At 43.2% G+C, this 15,450-nt stretch overlaps 1 long non-coding RNA gene across 6 annotated transcripts in view; it reads left to right on the forward strand.

The window, feature by feature from the left end:
- Dpf3l1 (double PHD fingers 3 like 1) overlaps positions 1-15,450 on the forward strand; it is a 47,602-nt gene that overhangs the window by 947 nt on the left and 31,205 nt on the right. For 5 of the 6 annotated variants that reach the window (XR_010065166.1, XR_010065170.1, XR_010065169.1 and 2 more), the window contains exons 2-3: positions 4,782-4,894; positions 7,173-7,266. This is a non-coding gene — a long non-coding RNA (double PHD fingers 3 like 1). Of the gene's footprint in view, positions 1-4,781; positions 4,895-7,172; positions 7,267-12,438; positions 12,560-15,450 lie in introns of all 6 variants that reach the window. The other variant, XR_010065168.1, reaches the window with a different exon arrangement.

A 15,450-nucleotide genomic window follows, 5' to 3' on the forward strand; every position in this document is an offset into this window, starting at 1 on the left:
TTCACAAACCTGCCAGTCGTAAATGAAACTTCTTTTCATAGTCTAACCACCAATGGATATTATTTTATGTTTTCTTCAATATGGGAACAAAATAACATTGAGTATTTTATTTTGGTCTTTTTCAAGACAGAATCTCACTATTAGCTCTGGCTGTCCTGGAACTCACACTGAATATTATTTTAATTCTAAGCTTTATGATTACTGACAACTTTGGGGAGATCTTGTTTTTATTATTTGTTTCTTCCTTATTTAATATTTGTATTCCCCACATTTCCCATTGGCTTGTTCTAAATGCATCTGTATGTGTTAATTATTAATATCCTGTTCTATATGCTATGCATTTCCCCATCTATTAGCTTTTGTTTGATAATATAAAACTTTTATGTATTTATCCATATGTATCTATTTATTTATTTACTTATTTATTAATTTTGAATTGTGTTTATGTGTTTGTGCTGTGGAGCCAGGGTTACAGGCCCAGGTGCCTGTGTGGAGTGAACACTTACGAGACTCAGTTGTCTCCTCCACCATGTGGGCCCTGAGGGGCACACTCAAGTAACCAGACATGGTAGGAACAGTCTATCTAGTGAGAAGAGCTACAGGCTCCACTGTGGTTGTTTGGTTTGTTTGGAGACAAGGTTTGATGAGGAGACACTGGCTGGCCTGGAACTCACAGAGATCTGCCAGCCTCTGCCTCCTGAGTGCCAGGATAGAAGGCATGTGCCACCAACTCAAGTTGTTGCTGTTTTTAATTTTCTAGATTCATTATTTTATGTGGATGAATGTTTTGCCTGCATGTATGTGTCACATACATGTAGGTGCGTCACATGCATGCCTGGTGCCTGCAGAAGTCAGCAGAGGGCATCAGACCTTGGGACTGAAGGTACAGGTGGTTGTGAGCTGCCGTGTGGGTGCTGGGAATTGAACTTGCGACCTCTGCAAGAGCAGCCAGTGTGCTGTTCAGTCCCATGTGTTGTTTTTGTTTGTTTGTTTGTTTACATTTTTTTCTGCATAGCCCTCGCTGTCCTGGAACTTGATTTGTAGACCAGGCTGGCCTCAAACTGAGAGATCCTCCTGTCTCAGTCTTCCCAGTGATGGGATTAAAGGCATACAACACCAGCTTAGGCGTTGGTCTTTAAAGCAGCATTTCTTTGGCTAAATCCCAACCCAAACTACAGATTGTTTTTGCTGTGAGCAGCAGCTAAGACTTATGTCATTTTTCTAACCCTATATAAGTCTCTTGAAACTTATTAAAAGAATGTGAGGTCCAGGGGTCATCTAGAGATTAGGGCAAAGTTTATACTCAGAACTAGGGTTGGGTCTCAGGGAAGGGGGCTTCCACCTGTCTGTCTGTTTTCCTTGGAAGTCTCCCTTTCCACTGCTGTGGAAACTGTCTTTTACTTCTTAAGTAATTCTGGGTTTTCTTTGTTGTTGTTGTGTGTACATGTGTCATGTATGAGTGCACATGTGTGGATACAGGTGTATGCGTGTGGGTGTGGAGGCTGGAGGTTGATGCCCAGTGTCTTCTATCGTTCCTCTCCACCTTGTCTTTTAAAAGGTCTCTCATGAATCCAGCTCACTGACTGACTGGACTGACTGGCCAGTGAACTCTTAGGATCTGTTTATCTTCCTCTGCCTCCCTCAGGATGAGGGTTTCAGAGGTGAGTAAGCACACCTAGCTTTTTACATAGATGCCAGGAATGCGTGCTCAGGTCCTTATGTTCATGCTGCCTGTACATTACTGACAGAACCAGTTCCCCAGCGCCAAGACTCCACAAAGTGCTAACTGAGCTCTGCTTTTCATTCCAAGCAAAGCTGTTGGAATGAAAAGAATTACTCGGTTCCTTCTCTCTGTCTGCCTGTCTGCCTGCCTGCCTGTCTGTCTGTCTCTGTCTCTGTCTCTCCAACTTCAATTCCTTTCCAGTTTCTGCCTCCCTCTGGATACCTCCCCAGTTCTTTTAGAGTATTTATTATATATATCTCGGTAGTTTTGTAAGAATGTCAAACACTTAGCCATTGGTAGAAATGAAACCTGCTTAGCCTGCTTGTGTTTCATCTTGGGTTACAAACAAAGGTAGTCTTGGTATGCCTAATAAGTAAAGAGATGAGCATTGGGTTGGGGATTTAGCTCAGTGGTAGAGTGCTTGCCAAGCAAGCGCAAGGCCCTAGGTTCGGTCCCCAGCTCCAAAAAAAAAAAAAAAAAAAAAGAGAGAGAGAGAGATGAGCATTGCTCATGGAGCATGGGTATAAACTTGAGGCACTGGAACTGTCTTTCTCCAGAAAGGAGTATAGTTTACTTCTAGTGCAGGCAAGAAAGAGGAAGCCCCCTTCAGGAAGGAGCAAGATGACTCAACATTGGCTTCACACGTACAACTTTATTTTGTGTTTTAAACTACGAATTCCATTTCCTCGACAAACACAGGACTCAGCATGCTTTGTATCTCTTACGAGAGTTTTGATGGTTGGTGTCTTGCAAAGATTTATACATTTAGTTAAGGGGTGGAAATCCTGGGCCAGTCTGTTTGTCAAATGTCCTTATCTGGATTCTTAGCATATCTTTCATTACTGAAGTAACTGTGTCTTCTCTCCTTGTAGTCTGGGCCATTTGGGGTAGAAATTGATGAATGCTAATGATCTTTGCCAAGGCCTGCTTGTATTCACGTCTGATCAATTTCTGTCTTCAGCTTTATTGCCTTCCGTTCATACATGTATTCTTCCCATCTACTTGATTTGCATTTAACTTGATCCTCTTTTTCTCTTTGTTAAGTAGGAGCTTAGATCATTAATGTGCTGTTTGGTCTTCTGTTTTGATGTAAGTACCTGATGCCATCGGTTCCACATAACTGTTCAGTATGTTAGTTACATCTCTCATTGCTGGGGCAAAATCCCCGACAAGAAGCAACATTTTTTAATTGAAAAATATATTTTATCATACAATATATTCTGATCATGCTTTTCCCTGTCTCTTTTACCAGTTTCTCTCCACTCATGTCTTTTCTTCTCTCTCTCTTTAGAACACAAACCAGTGAACAAATTCAAATGTGCTCCTCTCACCCCCCCAAAAAAAGAAACATATAAAACAAACCCAAAACCACAAAACCAGATATCATAATATACAAGCAAAAGACCAATAAGACAGAAAAAAAAAAGCCCAAACAGAGCAATATTGAGGGCTGGAGAGATGGCTCAGTGGTTAAGAGCACTGATTGCTCTTCCAGAGGTCCTGAGTTCAGTTCCCAGCAACCACATGGTGGCTCACAATCATCTGTAATAGAATCAGACGCCCTCTTCTGGTGTGTCTGAAGACAGTGACAGTGTACTCACATAATAAATAAATAAATAAATAAATAAATAAATAAATAAATAAATAAAGCAATATTAAACAACAGGTCTATAAAAATACCATTGAGTTCATTTTGTGTCAGCCACTGACTACTGGGCATGAAGCCTGCCTTGTATGATTAGTATATCCCTTGAGACTTCAATTGAGAAAACTAATTTTTTTTTCTTTGTAAGAGGGTATCAATTGTAGACAGTTTCTTGGTTAGGTGGTAGGAAACCCCGTCCACTTTCCCTTCTCAACATTGGAATCCTGACTAACTTGAGCCTGTGCAGGCCCTGCACACGATACAACAGTCTCTGTGAGTTCATGTGTGTGTCAGTTTGTTGTGTCTGGAAGACCTATTTCCTTGAAGTCATCTCCCCCCTCTGGCGCTTACAGTAATCACTCCATCTCCTCTTCTTCATAGCTTCTTCCTGAGCTCCAGGGTAAGTGTTTTGATGAAGACATCCTATTTGAGATGAGCGCTCCAAAATCTCTTACTCTTCTGCACACTGTTCAGGTGTGGGTCTCAGTGTTCGTTTCCATCTACTACAAGAGGAAGCTTCTTCGATGATGGCTGAGCACTACCACCCTATGAGTGTAGCAGAACATCATTAGGTATCATTTTATTGTTGCGATCCTTTAGCAGAACAATACTATTTAGTTTTCCCTTGGAGTCGTGACCTATCCAGTCTCAGGTTCTTGGTCACCCAAGCAGTGTCAGGCATGGGCTCATCTTGTAGAGTGTGCCTTGAATCCAATCAGAGAGTGATTAGTCACCCTCACAATATTCGTGCCACTATTGTGCCAGCATATCTTGCGGGTGGGTCACTGTTGTAGACTGCAGGATTTGTGGCCGGGTTGACAGTTACCTTTCTCCTTTGGTAGCATGCAGAGTACATTCTAGTACCATGAACACTGGTCAGCAAGGATGAAGGCTGTAGTCTAGGCATCAGATAGACTTCCCTGTGTTCCAATAAGCGTTGTCTTTAGCAATACAGTGTTGCCACCAGCTTGTGGAGAACCCAGAGATGTTGGTGTTTTCACAGGGACTCTGGCCAACCACCCACCTAGATGTAGTCCGTTATGGCACTGGAGGTTTTGTGCGATGGTGAGAGATGTCTAGTTGGGGCATTGTCTTTCCCTGATGAGGAACAACTTAAGGGCTGATGAGATGGCTCAGGTAAAGCCTGGTAATTGGTGTTTGAGCCCCAGGACTCCCATAGTGAAAGGAGAAAACAGACTTCTGCAGATTGCTCCCTCCTACTATAAACAAACAAACAAAACAACGTTAAGGACTTAAAAAAAAATCAACTTAAGCTAGGAAGTATTTATTTCAGGAGATGCGGTTCCACCACAATGAAGAAGTCATTGAGGCAGGAGCTTGAGGTATCTGGTCACGTTGCATTTGCAGTCAGGAAGCAGAGAGACATCAGGTCTCTTCCTCCGTTTTATTCAGTCTAGGACCCCAGCCCTTGGAATGGTGCCACCCACAATGAAGACGAGTTTTCCATCTCAAGTAACCTAACCTGGATAATCCCTCGCCCACGTGCCTAAAGGCTTGTTTCCTAGGTGAGTTTATATCTGGTCAAATTAGCAATCAATATTATCCATCACAAATTACATTCAATAAATGTTGATATACTGTCTTTATTTTAGTTGTATTTTATTTTATTTCATCTTTTTTTTTTCCCCAAGACAGGGTCTCTATATTTAGCTGTGGCTGTCCTGGCACTCACTAAGACCAGGCTGGCCTTGAACTTACAGAGATCTACCTGCCGTTGCCACCACACCTGGAATATTAAATGTATCAAATTCAGTTCCTTGGGGATTCTAGGAGTCAAATTCCGGGCTGTGCTCCCTTGGCCAGCTGAACTACATATCACTGGCACCTCAATGTGAAAGACCTAAAACTTTCCCTTGTGACTAAACATGTCCCTTATAAGTGCACGGCTCCCTTCTGAACCAAGAGATTTTTCAATTATTTTCCTGACAGTCAAATTTTGTTTTGGTTTTTTTTTTTTTAATCCCAGTCTGCTAATAATCTTTCCTTTGATTCTATTGTAATATAACAAAACACTTTGTATAAGTTTAATTATTTTAAAGTTAGTAAATTGTTTTTATTTTTGTTTTTGTTTTTGTTTTGGAAAAGAATGTATATTGGTCTGGTGCTAGGAGGAATAGCCTTTAAAACCAATTAGAGGCCGGCTTGGTCTGCACAGCAAAGCTAGCCAAGGTGGCACAGTGAAACTTTTTAAAACAAACAACAACAACAACAACAGTAACAAAAACAACCAGGGTGGTGATGCTGTGTGCCTTTAATCCTCAGCACTTGGAAGGCAGAGGCAGGCAGATCTCTTTGGATTTGAGGCCAGCCTGGTCTACAGAGCTAGTTCCAGGACAATCCAGGCTACAAAAAGAAACCCCCCTTTTGAAAAACAAAACAAACAAACAAACAAACAAAAAACCCCCAAACAAGAACAAAAAGACTTACAATTCAATTAGGATTGGAACAAGTCTATTGACAGTGTTGTCGATTATCTTTGTGATTTATTTTTTGAGACAAGGTCTCACTGTGTAGCCCAGGGTTTCCTATGCTGACCTGAAACCTGCAACTCCGCCCCACCCCCCACCCCAGCTGCTGGGATTACAACCAGGTTTTTTATGCCTGGCTTCATCTTCTCTCTCTGTCTCTGTCTCTGTCTTTCTCTCTCTCCCTCCCTCCCTCCCTCTCTCTTTCCCCTCTCTTGCCTACTTATTTTTGTACTAAGAAAATGTTGAAATCTCCAAGTATAATTGTGGACTGTCTATTTAATTCTTTAAAATTCTACCCAACCTTGTCTTGTTTATTTTTTAATCCCTTAGTATGCATCATGTGTTCTTGGCGAGTTGACTCCCTTATCCTTATGTGACATTCTTCTTAAGGTGATTTCTCTTGTTCTGGTCTATTTGACAACATGCCGAATAGTTTTATGTCAACCTGACACAAACCGAAGTCATTTGAGAAGAGGGAGCCTTTTGTGAGAAAATGCCTCCATGAGGTTGGGCTGTAGGCGTAGGGCATCTTCTCATGTACTGATTGAAGTGGGAGAGTCCAGCCATTGTGGGTGGTACCATCCCTGGGTCCTGGTTCTATCAGAAAGTAGTCTGAGCAAGCTGACAGGAGAAGCCAGTAAGCAGCACTCATCCACAGTTCCTGCCTCCAGATTTCTGCCCTGACTTCCTTAAACATTGGATGACGATGTTCAATGATAATCCAAATAAATCCTTTCTTCCCCAAGTTGCTTTGGTCATGGTGCTTCACCACAACAATAGTAACCTTGAATAAGAGAGACAGTAATTCAATGGCTCTAGTGTTCTTTCATTAGAATTTGTGCGGCATCTTTTCCCATTATTCCCCCTGGCTTATAGTGGGTTTCTTGCAGACAGAATGTGGTTGGTCTTGCAGCTTTTAAAAATGTTGCCTGACAGTCTTTACATGGTATTTAGACTGTGCACCTTAATCAAAATATTAAAACAATCTAATTAAAATACAGCATTTTGTTAGCTATTTTATTATATATATAAAATACATATATATTCACATATATATGGTTTATTAGAGTGGCTAACAGGCTATGGTATAGCTAGTTCAATAATGGCTGTCTACCAATAGAAGTCCAAGAATCCCGTAGTTGTTTAACCCACTAAGTGTTTCAGTTGGTCTTCAGTGTATACTTGAATCCCATTAGAATTGAGCTTGAAGCCTACTTGAAGTAGGCTCTAATGCCAGTAAGTAATGAACTTGCTACTGAGAGGGAAAGCAAACAGACAAACGACAAAAGCTTTCTTCTTCCTTGTCTTTATATAGGCTGCCAAGAGAATGCATGGCCCAGATTAAAGATGTGTCTTTCCACCTTAAATGATTAAAAACCACCCCCTGGGGGCTGCAATCAGGATGTAAAGTAAGTGGATGAATGAATGAATGAATAGGAAAAAAGACCCCCCACCAAACAGATATACCCAGCTACTTGGGTTAATTCCGGATATAGTCAAGGTCAAATTGACAACAGTGGGTAGTTGACACAGTGCCTGTGTGTGTGTGTGTGTGTGTGTGTGTGTGTGTGTGTGTGTGTGTGTGTGTGTGAATGCACATGCCTTGGTACATGTGTAGAGGCCAGAGGGCAACTTGCAGAGATGGGTTCTCTCCTTCTGTCTTCAGGCTTGGCTGCACACCAGATCATCTCATTGGTCCTCATATATTTATTTTCAAGACAGTCTTACTGTGTAGCCCTGGCTAGCCTAGAACTTACTTTGTAGACAAGGCTGGCCTCAAAGTCATAGAGATCCCCCTGCCTCTGCTTCTGTGTCTGAACTAACATATTTTTTTAAAATTCTCTGGAAGCTTGCGTGCTTTTGCATGTTGAAATGTGGGTGCATTCATGCTACAACATACATGCAGAGGACAACCTTAGATATTAGTCTTGCCTTCCACTTTGTCTGAGTCAGGGTCTCTTTGTTGTTTATTTCCCACAGGCTTGCTGGTCTGTGAGCTTCTGGGGATTCTCTTGTCTCCACTTCCCATCTCACCCTTGGATGCTGGATCGAAGCTGCTCACACTACATGTTTAGCTTTCACATGGGTTCTGCGGATTTGATCTCAGATCCTCATTCTTGCTAGGCAAGCACTTTTACCCACTGAACCACCTCCCTAGTACCTTAAGATTCTCTAGAAAAAAAACTTTTGATGTTTGCCCTGTTTGTTTGCTGGCTTATTTATTTTATGTGTGAGTGCTCTGCTGCATGTACACCTGCACACCAGAAGAGGGCATCAGATCCCTCTCCAGCCTTGTCTGCTCTATCTTAAATTACATATATTTGACTGATAGCCATCTATTTTCAAATAGTATTATTGTTTAAGTCTAGATGTGATGTGTCCCCAAGAGTGTTAGGGCTCAGTGTCCATGAGGTAGAGATATTTGTGGCACTTCTAGAAACTTGAGGAGATAGGACATCACTAAAGGAATTTGCTAGATCACTAGAGAGTATGGGTCCTAGGGAGCGCGTTGGCCCTGGGCTTCTCTATGCCTCATCCTGCTTCTTGTTACCATGAGGTAACACTGACCACACACTCCTGCCCCTATGACATCCTGTGACCATGACCATAGAGTAAACCCTCTGAAAGTAGGAGCCAAAATAAAAAGTCACGCCCACTCTTTACCTCATTCTCTCAGGCATCTTGAGAAAAGTAACAATTATATAGGTACAGTAGGAAGTTCACAGGCAGCGTACTGCTCATTCTATGTAGTATTTTGTCAAATATACATGCGCTGTGAACCTACAGTATATTGCATTTTCTCTTTACTCTAATCAAAAACTATTTCCATTCTTACCTCTTTCTGTAGATTATAGGTTGTAATTTCTTCTACCTAAATACGTATACTGTGTCCTTAGTGTGAAATATGCGGGTAATAAGTTTTCTGAATAGAAACATCATCATGTCTCCTGGATGCTTGGAAGGTATTCTCACTAGGTAGATCGCTCTGGGTTGACAGGCATTCCCCCTAATATTTTGAAAGAGATGACAGTCGGGGCCCTGTCTTGTGTCATTTCTGCTGAGGGATCTGCGGTCCTCATCTTTATACCTCTATGTGTAGCATGGCTTTTATCTCTGGCTGCCTCTGTGATTCAAGTTTTTCTTTTCATCTTTGTTAGCAGTTTGAATATGACATTTTATCTCTTTTCGTTTTTATTTGTGTGTGTGTGTGTACATGTGTGCCATTGCACACCCGAGGAGGATATCGGGTGTCCTGTTCCATGCTGTCCACCTGACTCCCTTCAGACCAGGGTCTTTCACTGAAGCTAGAGCTAGACTGTCAGCCAGCAAGGCCCACTGATCCTCCTGTCTCACCCACACACAGTGCTCGCTTTACAGGCATGTGTGGTCATGCCAGGCTTTGTAATGTGGGAACTGGAGATTCAAACTCAAATTCTCACATCTAGACTGCAAGCACTCTTACCCAGTGAGCATTTCCCCAACCCAACTCTCTCTCTGTGTCTGTCTGTCTGTTTCTCTCCTCTCTCTGTCTGTCTCCTTCTCCATTCCCCTCCCCCTTTCTCTTCCTCTTCCCTCCTCCCTTCTCTTCTTTCAGTATTTTCTTTGCTGTCATCTGAGCTCCTTGTGTCTATGGTTTCTCCTTTCTTGTCTTTTATTGATTTGGAGGCTAGTCCCAGCCATTATCTCTTCAAGTACTTCTTAGGACTCTTTTCTTCTTTCTCTTATATTTCCGGGAATCTAACTCACGGCTATTAGGCCATGTGATACTGTCCCACAGCTGCAGGTCTCAGTCCTTTTACCCTTTCCCTGGAGCATTCAGTGGGCTTACAAGGCTTTAACTCCACTTCCATGTCAGAACCCTGTGGTGGCGTGGTCATATATCTTCCTTCTACAGATGTTCCAATCCCCACACCACATGTGTATTGTTGTTGTTCCAGACAAATTAAACATACTCACCAGTTTCCTTCATTCCACCTCATAGTCTCATACATCTATCTTGGACCACTTTCCAGATTGAGGAACAGTTGTGTTGTTTCAGGGTCTCTCTGCAGCTCTGGCTGTCCTGGAACTCACTACACAGACCAAGCTGGCCTTGAACTCACAGAGATCAAAGATCTGCTTCCCTTCCAAGTGCTGGGATTAAGGTGTGCCTTCACCACCATGCCTGGCAAGGAAGTATTATTTAATTTGAAAAACTGCTATCAATGAAAAAATTCAACTTTTATTTATTTCCTGTCTTGCTGTTTGTTTGTTTGTTTGTTTGTTTGTTTGAGAAAGGGTTTCTCTGTGTATCCCTAGCTATCCTGGAACTTGCTCTGTAGACCAGGCTGGCCTTGAACTCACTTCTGTCTCCTAAGTGCTGGGATTAAAGGCATTTGCCCCACAGTTAGGCTCTGAAGTGCTGTCACTTTGGCTTAAGTTTTGAAGGGTATTTTTGTCTTGTGTAGCACTCTAGCTTTTCAGGCAGGTTTAGAATTCTCATTGTCCTGTCCTCTGGCTTCTGAGGTTTCTGTGGAAAGTCCTTTAACTGCTGTTCTAAGCCAGTGCTTCATCCTGAGGCTTGATGAAGCTCCTATGTCTTGAGGTATTCTCTTCAACTGTTTTGAAAACCAAAACAAACCCAGCCCTTGTCTTTGGATGCTCATGTGTATGTTTGTTTGTGGAGGCCAGAGAGAACTGTCACGTGTCTCTTGGTCACCCCCACCTTATTTTTTGAGAAAAGGTCTCAAGGCATCTCATAGCTCACAAATACACACCCACATCTGGCTCTTTACATGGTGCTGAGTCCAAACTCAACCTTCACGCTTACCTAGCAAGCACTTTATTGATGGAACCGTCTCTCTAGCCCCTTCAATATCTTCAGCTATTTCTCCTACACTATTTCCTCTCTTTCTAGGACAATGATTACACAGTTATACCTATCTGAATATTTACTTCTGACCCTTCCCATTGAGAGACCAGATCTTGGGTTCAGACACCATCTTAGAGAACCTGACCTAAGGTTGAACTCAGTTAACCAACCAGCACCTAGTATCACTTTCCAGGTTACTCCCCAACAAGCCTGCCCCTGGCATTTTAAAGGGAACAAAATTCCATAACAGCCCCCCCATTAGATGTGCCAGGCTAGAACCCCCCTTGCTTGTTTGCTTACCTCTATGAATGCTTCACCTTTCCATTCTGCTTTGTCAGGGTCAGCATGGGCCCAAGCTTGAGCTTGGATAAAAAGACTACAGTGCGATTGCATCTGAATCGGTTCGCTGGTGGTCTTTGGGTGGAACGGGTACTAGACCATCTCATAGTCTGTTAGCTGCATGTACACTATTAGTATCCCACTAAAGAGGGAGAGTTGTTGTTTTTGCTTTTGAAACAGTAGCCATTGAACCCAGGGACTATACCCATGTCAGGCAAGTGTCGTAGCATTGCGCTACACTCCCAGCCCCTAAAAGTTTTTAAGTTTTCTGACTTCTTTTATCTTTTACAATATTTTGTACATATTCTTATTTTCATGTCATGATGCTTAGAGATTTTAAATATTTGCCGAAAACTTTCATTTTGTCCACTTTTTCTATGACTTTATTTAATAGAATTCATTATTTTGAGATCATCGTCCTGTCATTCCCTTTGTGAATGAAGCGTCTACTTCATCTGTGGGTTGTTTCAATTGTCCTTGTTATGGATTATTAATCCCATTTGAGTTAGGTCACACATAGACAGGTGAAGAGTTGCCCACACCCATCGTAGACGGATGGTATGGGGGTTGGATTGCTTCAGATGTTCAGGGGTGGAGCTGGGTTAAGGCTTCCTGCCTGTCCTGTGGTTCTGGCCCTCATGGGCTTATCTGACGGAGAGAGTAGACAACCTTTACCACCTCAGCAATGAATGACTGGATTCTCTGCCCTGGAATTCGGGCTTAGATCTTTAACCTTTATGTGGCGAGCATCAATGGTTCTAACAGTCCACCTCCCCAACCCCCAAGCACAATGAAACTGAATTTCAGTCCCTCTCTTCCAGAAGTTCCTGGCTCAATCACTCAACTTCCTATATGATCCCTGTAAAATGCTACTGGGCAGTGATGGTGCACACCTTTAATCCTGGTGCTTGGGAGGCAGAGGCAGGTCGACCTCTGAGCTTGAGGAGACAGAGCAAGTTCCAGGACAGCCAGGGCTACACAGAGAAACCCTTTCTCAAAAAAACAAAGTAAAACAATCTTAATGGGAAACACTAGCCTGTGCCTGGATGTAGCGTGTAGTTTCTACTACCCCACTTTAAGCTCTGGGCCAACTGCCCTACCAGCCACTACCTGTTTCCCTTGGATCCGTGGATGAAAGACACACACAGAGAGCTCATTTTAAACCTGCCTTATGGCTCAGTGGCTGGGTTCTTCTAATCCTCCTGCGGCTAGCCTGTCTTTTCCTTTACTCCTTGCTCAACACTCTATATCTGCCCTTAGCTTAGTTGCATTTCTGGGGAAATTTCCACCTGGGGAAGGGGCCAATGGCCACTTCACCCAAGAGCTCATGTGGCTGGTAATTCTCCTTTCGAAGCATGGTAAATCCCTTTCCTCCTCTTGTGTTTCCTAGCCTGCCTGTGGGAACCTAGAAGTCCCGCCTCTTCCAACCAGCCATTGGCCTCTGGCATCTGTTTTGATCCACCAAGACCAAGAACCAATTGGAGAACAGGACGTTCAACATTCACATGCAGGTTCCCCCCCCCCCCCCAGCTGGGCCTTGTGCTTGCTAGGCAAGCGCTCTACCACTGAGCCAAATCCCCAACCCCCACGTGCAGATTTCCAATCAAACCATCGGAACTACCCCCTACACCCAGGTTTTCTGAAAGAACAACAAATGTTCTTTCTTTTTTCTTTTTTTTTTTCCTTTTCTATTTTTCGGAGCTGGGGACCGCCGCGCTTGCTAGGCAAGCGCTCTACCACTGAGCTAAATCCCCAACCCCACAAATGTTCTTTCTTGACAAGCCATCTCTGCAGTCCCTCCTATCTTTCTTTTCAAGAGTCAATGTGCTCTTTTAAAGAAAAGTTTTTATTGATTCTTTGTGGCTTTTACTTCATCCACCCAACCCCTTAGTATCTTCTCTCTGCTCTTATAACTTTCCCTCAAAAGAAAATAAAAACAAAAAACCAAAAAGCCCACAAAGCATAAAAAGAAAACATCTAGTTGTGGAAGCTGTAGTAGTGTGTTGAGGTATATCTTTTGTCTACACATCTTGCAAATGTTCGTTGCAATGGTATATCTTTTGTCTACACATCTTTACTTGCAAATGTTCATTGCAATGAGTCATCTGTCTGGTCCCAGGCCTCTGGCTTTTGCTACACTATCAATTCCGGATCCTAATCCAGACTGCTCTCAGATATTCTGTGTTGCCCTGTGTCATGGAGACCCTGCAGCTTTGGATTTGCAAGACTGGCCCCTTCACACGCTCCATAGGTAGGGTAGATTTGGGGTGGACCAACTCAGAGCCCTGGATCTAGGCCTGAGTAGTAGCTGAGTTGGTCAGCCCACCTCCTCTCACCTTCACACACTGCTGCAACTGGCAAGGGGCAGTCGGCTCTCATCATCTCAGGGCTGGCTCACCTGCACCCATACTACCAGAGCCAACTCGACTGTGTGCTCAGCCCAGGTGTGCATAGTGCTGTAGCTGGTAAGATGTGAAGCCATCTCTCCTGCATGCTGCAGCCAGCCAGTGAGGGCCTGGGCCAGTTCTGCATAACCCCTGGATACCAATGTGGTCCCAGGTAGCAGTCCAGACATGTGGTCCCAGGTAGCAGTCCAGACATCCACATGGTCTTTAGTGGTATCATGAGCCATGGACATTGACACAAACCCCTGTTGCTGCATGGCCACCGACCCAGACATGGCTCTTAACAGTATCATGGGCTGGGATCTCACCGTGGCCTCAGGTGGCAGGGCAGGCTAGATAGGCTGTTCCTCCCACCCTCAAGTCTCCAGTGCCCTCTGTCTTCATAAAGCTCGAACTGTCCCACTTCTGCTTCTCCCCCACACACACTTGCACATTGTAGTGGCTTCTGCTGTGGGTGATGCATGCAGCTGCAGGACCTCTGTGTGACCTCATTTGTCTACACTGTGTGTTGTGGAGGCAGGCAGGCCTCTGGAAGTCCTCCCTAACCTGTACTGCAAGGTTGTGTCCAGTGTGTTTTCAATAAAAAGAAAGCTTTGTGTCCCCATCTTTCCATTCCAGGACTCAACCCACCAAGAGAAACAGCTGTAATGCATTTGTAGTGTGTGTGTGTGTGTGTGTGTGTGTGTGTGTGTAGCAGGGGTTGTTTTAGTTGTTTTGTATTTTGGTTTTGGTTTTTGGTTTTCCAAGACAGAGTTTCTATGTGTAGCCCTGGCTGTCCTTGAACTCACTCTGTAGACCAGGCTGGCCTTGAGTTCACAGAGATCTGCCTGCCTCTGCCCCCTGGGTGCTGAGATTGAAGACATACGAAGACACTGCCTGGAGTGATTTTGTGGTTTTCAAAGTAGCTCTTCTGTAAGATGTAATGCACGTTATCTTAGTTATGGTTTTACTGCTGTGAACAGACACCACGACTAAGACAACTCTTATAAGATCAACATTTAGTTGGGTCTGGCTTACAGTTCAGAGGTCAAGTCCATTATCATCAAGGTTCTGAGAGCATGATAGTGTCTAGGCGGGTATGGTGCAGGCAGATCTGAGAGTTCTACCTCTTCCTCTGGAGGCTCCTAGGGGAAGACTGGCTTCAAGGCAGCTAGGATGAGGGTTTTAAGACCCAAGTCCATAGTGGCACACCTATGCCGACAAGGCCACATAGCAAGAGTGTGTCTGAGAAAATACCTTCCCCCCAGTCTTTTTTGCTAAGACAGTTTGACTACAATGGGGTTCCATTTTCTTAATGATCCTGGAAGAATCTGACACATGAATGAAACTGTGAAACCATCAGCATTAAAACACAAAGCCATTCCTTCACTGCAAGTTGATTCTTTCTGTTCCTCTGTAGTCAGTCCCCCACTCTTCCTCTGGCCTTGGATAAACATTGTTCGTGTCACTATAGTTTTGCCTTTTCTAGAATTTTCTATAAACGCAACCATACAGATACATTGTCTTTTATGTTCGATTCCTTTCGTTCAGCATAGTTTTGGATTCAGACATTTTTATGTCTATTATTCTGTTACTTTTTCCTGGTGATCTCAGCTGTGACCATATAGTAATTCTTTTTTTTTTTTTTCATTCATAAGCTGGTGGACATCTCGTTTACTTTCAAATGGGGGTTATGAATAAGCATGAACATTTGCATACCAACACTTGCGTGAGCAGATGCTTTTATTTCTCTCGGGTAAGTTCCTGGAAGAGAGTGACTGTATTGCCAGATAAGTGTAGTTTTATCCAGTAAAGATGACCTTACTGGCATCTTCACAATTTTACCTTCCCATCAGCAACCTATAAGGGTTCTAGTCACTCTATGTCCTTGCCAACACTTGGTATTGTCAGGTCTTTTTAGATCTACTGTGTCATGGCATGTCCTTATAATTTTAATTGTATTTATGAAATGACACTAAATTATGTTTATATTAATTGTATTTATGTAACTGTGTCTT

This window comes from Rattus norvegicus, chromosome 3, assembly GCF_036323735.1.
Source record: "Rattus norvegicus strain BN/NHsdMcwi chromosome 3, GRCr8, whole genome shotgun sequence".
In the NCBI taxonomy this organism is placed as follows: Eukaryota; Metazoa; Chordata; class Mammalia; order Rodentia; family Muridae; genus Rattus; species Rattus norvegicus.